The sequence below is a fragment of the Lactuca serriola genome, chromosome 4, assembly GCF_051521515.1.
Source record: "Lactuca serriola cultivar US96UC23 chromosome 4, Lser_US96UC23_V15, whole genome shotgun sequence".
NCBI classification, from domain to species: Eukaryota; Viridiplantae; Streptophyta; class Magnoliopsida; order Asterales; family Asteraceae; genus Lactuca; species Lactuca serriola.
The window spans coordinates 86,591,546-86,596,833 of NC_136411.1; the positions used below are offsets into that span (position 1 = coordinate 86,591,546).

Below are 5,288 nucleotides of genomic sequence, written 5' to 3' on the forward strand. Positions count from 1 at the left end.
GAACACCAAGAACACCATGTTTTCTGGCAGCACACACTTCTGGCAGCACACCTGGCCGCACACACACATATAGTGTGTATTTTGACCATACACTCCCTTATATAGCCTTTTAACCCTTCGTACAATCATTTATGGTTGTAACACTTCAATATACGTGTTCACTAGTCCCTAAGGTGGTCCCAATTCATTAATTAGTTGTTCATAACACTAATTATATTCATATACGTGTCAATATATGCTAAATAGGATTCGCGTGTGTACTCAAGTCACCACTTGATACTTAGCAACTGATCCAACATTTTCATCAGAACCACTCACTACAGGTGAGTTCATACCCCTTTAATCAATGTTTTAACTATTTTTAAACGTTTTATGGGGGGGGGGGATACAAGTAGAATTATGCTAATTATTATATCAATCACATGTGATTAATAAGCAACATTCAAATGGTTGGCTACTCACTAGCCGTTTTATCAAACAATTTACTTCAAATATTTTTCATAAACACTTTATGTGTTTAAAACTTCTTATTACATTGTACATTTTACTCCGTATGTTTTATTTGAGACTTACTTACAATTGTGATTCAAACAAATGTTTCCTTATACTAAAGTTGTTTTATCAAACCCATGCCTTCAAACCGTTTTATAGATTGACATCAAGTCGATCTTTTCTTAAGATAATAACTATGTTCAAAGGTTTTACAAAACTTATTTTATGCTTTTATATTATAAATTGCATGCCTCTATATGTATAGTTATATAAGAAATGTTTAAAAGACTTAGGACGACTATCCACCCTATTTCCTTTTCGCGCTTGAGATGTGGTCTGGTGGGATATCGGGTACTCGTCCGAAGGTCATTTAAATATTAGCTATATAACATATATACATATATATTCATAAAGGTCCTTCCAGTTCATCCCATGCCCTTGGGTAGCAAGGGTATACATCCATGTCCATACGTACCAGTTAGATTACTAGTAAACTACCATATGGGTAGTTTAGGAAGATACTAGAACTATTACTAGAACGCGATACCATACAATGAGTCAGTTCATTCATGAGTCAATACTTGCTAGAACATTACAGTGCATTACTAAACTTGCTAGATAGAGAGCACATACACTACAGCTAGAACATTACAGTACATTACTATACTTGCTAGATAGAGGGCACGTACACTACAACTAGAACATTTCAGTACATTACTATACTTTCTAGATAGAGAGCACGTACACTACAGCTAGAACATTACAGTACATTACTATACTATTACATAGATAAGTTTACATGGTCACACTTACATGAGTACAATTACATGGTCACACTTACATGAGTAGAATTACATGATCACAGTTACACGAGTACACTTACATATACATAGAACATATGTTACTATGTGCTATAGCATGGACCTAGTTCAGGATCTAACTATACTGATGAATCACAACGCAATTGTGATAGTTATATCGAGTATGCATGATCATAGTAATGTGGATGCTCACGGCTTGCAAATATGCGGGGGTCGAGGGTAGGTCCCAAAATCCCTTTGATAGGGGAGCGTACAGCCTGGGATCTAGACATCACATTATACCTTATTCCTCAAATAAGGCAGCTGAGTACCGATGTAGTTAATTATTACAATTGCTACAGTACTTACAACATTACCTTAGACTTAAGGTAATTGGTACGGTTGTTGTTCGACACTACACCATAGTACTATTTCGTTTTACCATTTACATTCACTTCGTGAACATTCACACGACGCACGGTAATGTAGAAACTATATTTTTGGTTAATTATAGTCATACTTGGGAAAATACATACTCTTACAAGAGACACACGCACAGACACTAGATGCCTTGATAAAAGGCTACATTCAGAGCAGTTAGGTCTTAGTAGAAGACTACCTTGAGAACAGTTAAGTCTTGGTAGAAGACTCCTTTTGTTACTAATAGGAATCATAGGGATTTCTAGGGCTTTTCAAACGTTTACAGTTGTTTTACAAACATTTTCATATATACAGTTCATTTACATTTTCAATACTTACAATTCGTATACATACAAATACTTACATTTCAAATACATACAAGTATTTACATACAAATTAAGACACTAAAATACTTATGATCTCACCAGCTTCAAAGCTGATACTCTCTTTTAAAATTACTTGTATGCTCAGGTCATCATAGATAGGTACCAATGCAAGGATTAAGGAAGATGGAGCTCGTTCAAGACTCATCTTTCATTTTGATTTATTCATTAGTGTCTATTATACATATCAGAATACACTTGTATTAAAATTATATTATTAATGCAATGGATGATGTTGTTGCTTGTTTACTACTTTACATTGTTGTGATAGTGTACATGACGTCCTCCACCCCAGAACGTTTCCTCCGTTCTTGGTTTTGGGGTGTGACACTCAAGGTATCATTCTAGATCTGTTTTCATATGTTTTAATTGTTAGTTTACATTAGATCTAGCTATGAAAGTCTTGGATATGTTGCATGTTCAATTAGTGAAACCTAGATCCAAGCTATAGGGTTGTTGATATGTGCATATTTAGTTCATATTAAGTATAGATTTTTTTATCAATTATTAGCTAAATTATTGCATATCATGGACAAAAGGTACTTAAAAATGTTTGAATTATGTTTTCAGTCCGATAGTGTAGCTCGGAAGCGAAAGGAAGCTGGAGAAGCGGTTGGGAGCTCGGGAATTGAACAAAGAAGAAAAACACCAAAAACAACACCTACTCGGGGAGTAGGGTCGTCTACTCGGCGAGTCCGAGCGAATATTCGAGAAGATAAAGACTCGAAGACCCAGAGACTTATCACATACGGGGATTGAGAGATGGACTCGGCGAGTCGGAACCTGACTCGACGAGTCGTTTCGCAAATATAATGATAACTTCTCAGATCGACAAAGGGGAATTCTGGAACCCTTCTGGAGAGATTAGCTGCGATTGAAGAACCAGAAAAACCCTAGAGAACGAAGATACAAGCAAGAATCCAATTCCGAAGGAGATTTGAGGCAAATTTCATCATTCTACTTAATCTTTTGTTTTCCATTATGGCTAGACAATTAGAATTCGTTTATTTGCTGATATTTACTGTAATCATGAGCTAAAACTCTTAAACTTCTGTTTGGGGATACAAAATTGAGACTATGGTTTGAAATTTGGTAGGATTAATTCAATGTTGGTGATTTTTGTTAGTTTTAGCTTTCTAAGGAACCTTGTGTGTGAATGATAATTAATTTTCTGTTAATAGGAAGGTAATTAAATAGTATGAACATCTTTTGATTATCAACCTCATATGTTTATGTGACCACTCTGTCATATGTCTAGGATTAATGAACATGAAACTAGAATTAATAAGAAAATTGAGTAAATTCATGTGTGAGCTTGTGTGATGATCATCAACAAGAAGTTAATTAAAGGACCAAATTAGTTAACTACCGCAAGTCTAAATTAACCCGAATAGTTAATCTAGTGAATTTAATTAAATTAGATAACGGATACTGTTTGCGTTAGTTTATTCACTAAGGATTAGTGTAGTGAACACGAATGTAATCACTTGAATCGGTAACCAACGAAAGAGTTAATCCATTGCACCATTACCATAATATCAACCATAGGACCAATTGAGTTGAACTAAATAGAAGTCCTTCTCATTATTGAATCTAGTTAATTCTTTGCTTTTCTAGCTTTTAGTTTAAGTGTTAGTTATTAAGTTTTCTAGTCTTGTAAAACTAGAGAAAACCCCTGCTTATTAATTAGTTTAGATAGAATTAGTTTTTAGTTTTAATTTACCGTTCCCTGTGTTCGATACCCTACTTATTTAACTATACCACAATTGATAGGTCCACTACCTTTGTGTGTTTATTTTATAATTAAAAGTAGGTTAAAACTAAGTGAGTTTGCACACATCAAGTTTTTGGCACCGTTGCCGGGGAACAGTTCTAAAATTAACATTAAATTCTAGTTTAATCGATCCTTTGTGTGTGATTTATCTTACACAAAGTTAATTAAAATGTAATTTAGTAATTAGTATAAGTTTTAATAAAATCCGTTTTTAGAAATTTTTTTTCTGTTTTTGCCTTCAACTCGCCGAGTGCACTCGTGCCGACTCGGCGAGTTCATCGCTGATTCACAGTTTTAATTTTTATTTATTTTTTGTTCTTTTTACACGTTTTTTGTTTTGTTTACAGTTGTTTCATGACCCGAGGATCTGATACACCTCTGGTCCCTCCTCTTGAACACCCGGAATCCACACTAAGTAGGAGCAAAGGCAAAACCGTTGGAGAATCCGCTTCTTCAAAGAACTCGCCACTCAAGAACCTCAAGTCCGTTTTCAGTAAGAAGAGGAGCAACAAATCAGGAGCATCTAGTGCCTCTTTGACAATCGAAGACCCAGTTAAAGAAGACACCGAGTACAAGACTGAGGAAGAAGAAGAACCCACATTCGAGCACGAATCCAACTTTGAAGACGATTTAGCTATCACTATGGCTAATATCGATGAAGTCCCCATGGGGGAATGGAAGAAGAGGATGTGCGATGACACTGGCCCGGGACTTGTGCAGCCCGCAATTCCCGCTACCGCTACCTTCGAGCTAAAGGGTCATATTCTCGCTCAACTCAAGGAGATTCCTTTTTATGGGAAGGAGCACGAAGACGCCTACAAGCACTTGGATGAAGTAAATGATGTGGCTGACTACTTCAATGTACCAAATGTGCCACGCGAGACCCAGCTACTTCGCATGCTTCCAGTCACGTTCAAGGGTGCTGCAAAGGATTGGCTCAAGTCACTTCCTCCCGGATCGGTCACCACATGGGGCAAGATGAAAGAAGAATTCATAGACCACTTTTGCCCGCCTTCCAAAATAGCTAAGTTGAAGAAAGCCATTGCCAACTTCGAGCAACAACCTGGGGAATCTCCTTATGAAGCTTGGGAAAGGTACAAAGGTCTTCTTAGAAATTGCCCACACCATGACCTCAATAGCCAACAAGAGGTCTCCATTTTCTATGATGGAGTCAATGTCACCACAAGGAAATTGCTCAATTCACAAGGCCCGCTCACGAAGAAGGCGCCCCCGGTAATCAAGGAGTTAATTGAAGAATTCTCTAAGCATTCTAGAAAATACCACAATCCAAGAAATGAAGTAAGTCGGGGGGTAGTGAACTTAACAAATGATAGCATGGCGGCGGTGATATCTAAGCTCGATAGTTTAGATAGAAGGATGACAAAAATGGATCAAACAATCCATGCTATTCGAGTTGGA

The 5,288-nt window shown here is 36.7% G+C and overlaps 1 non-coding gene across 1 annotated transcript; it reads right to left on the minus strand.

The window, feature by feature from the left end:
• Positions 1-4,895: 4,895 nt before the first annotated feature.
• On the minus strand, positions 4,896-5,002 carry LOC145103615 (small nucleolar RNA R71). The gene has a single exon (XR_013706697.1). It is a non-coding gene; the product is annotated as a small nucleolar RNA R71 (small nucleolar RNA).
• Between the last annotated feature and the right edge of the window lie 286 nt (positions 5,003-5,288).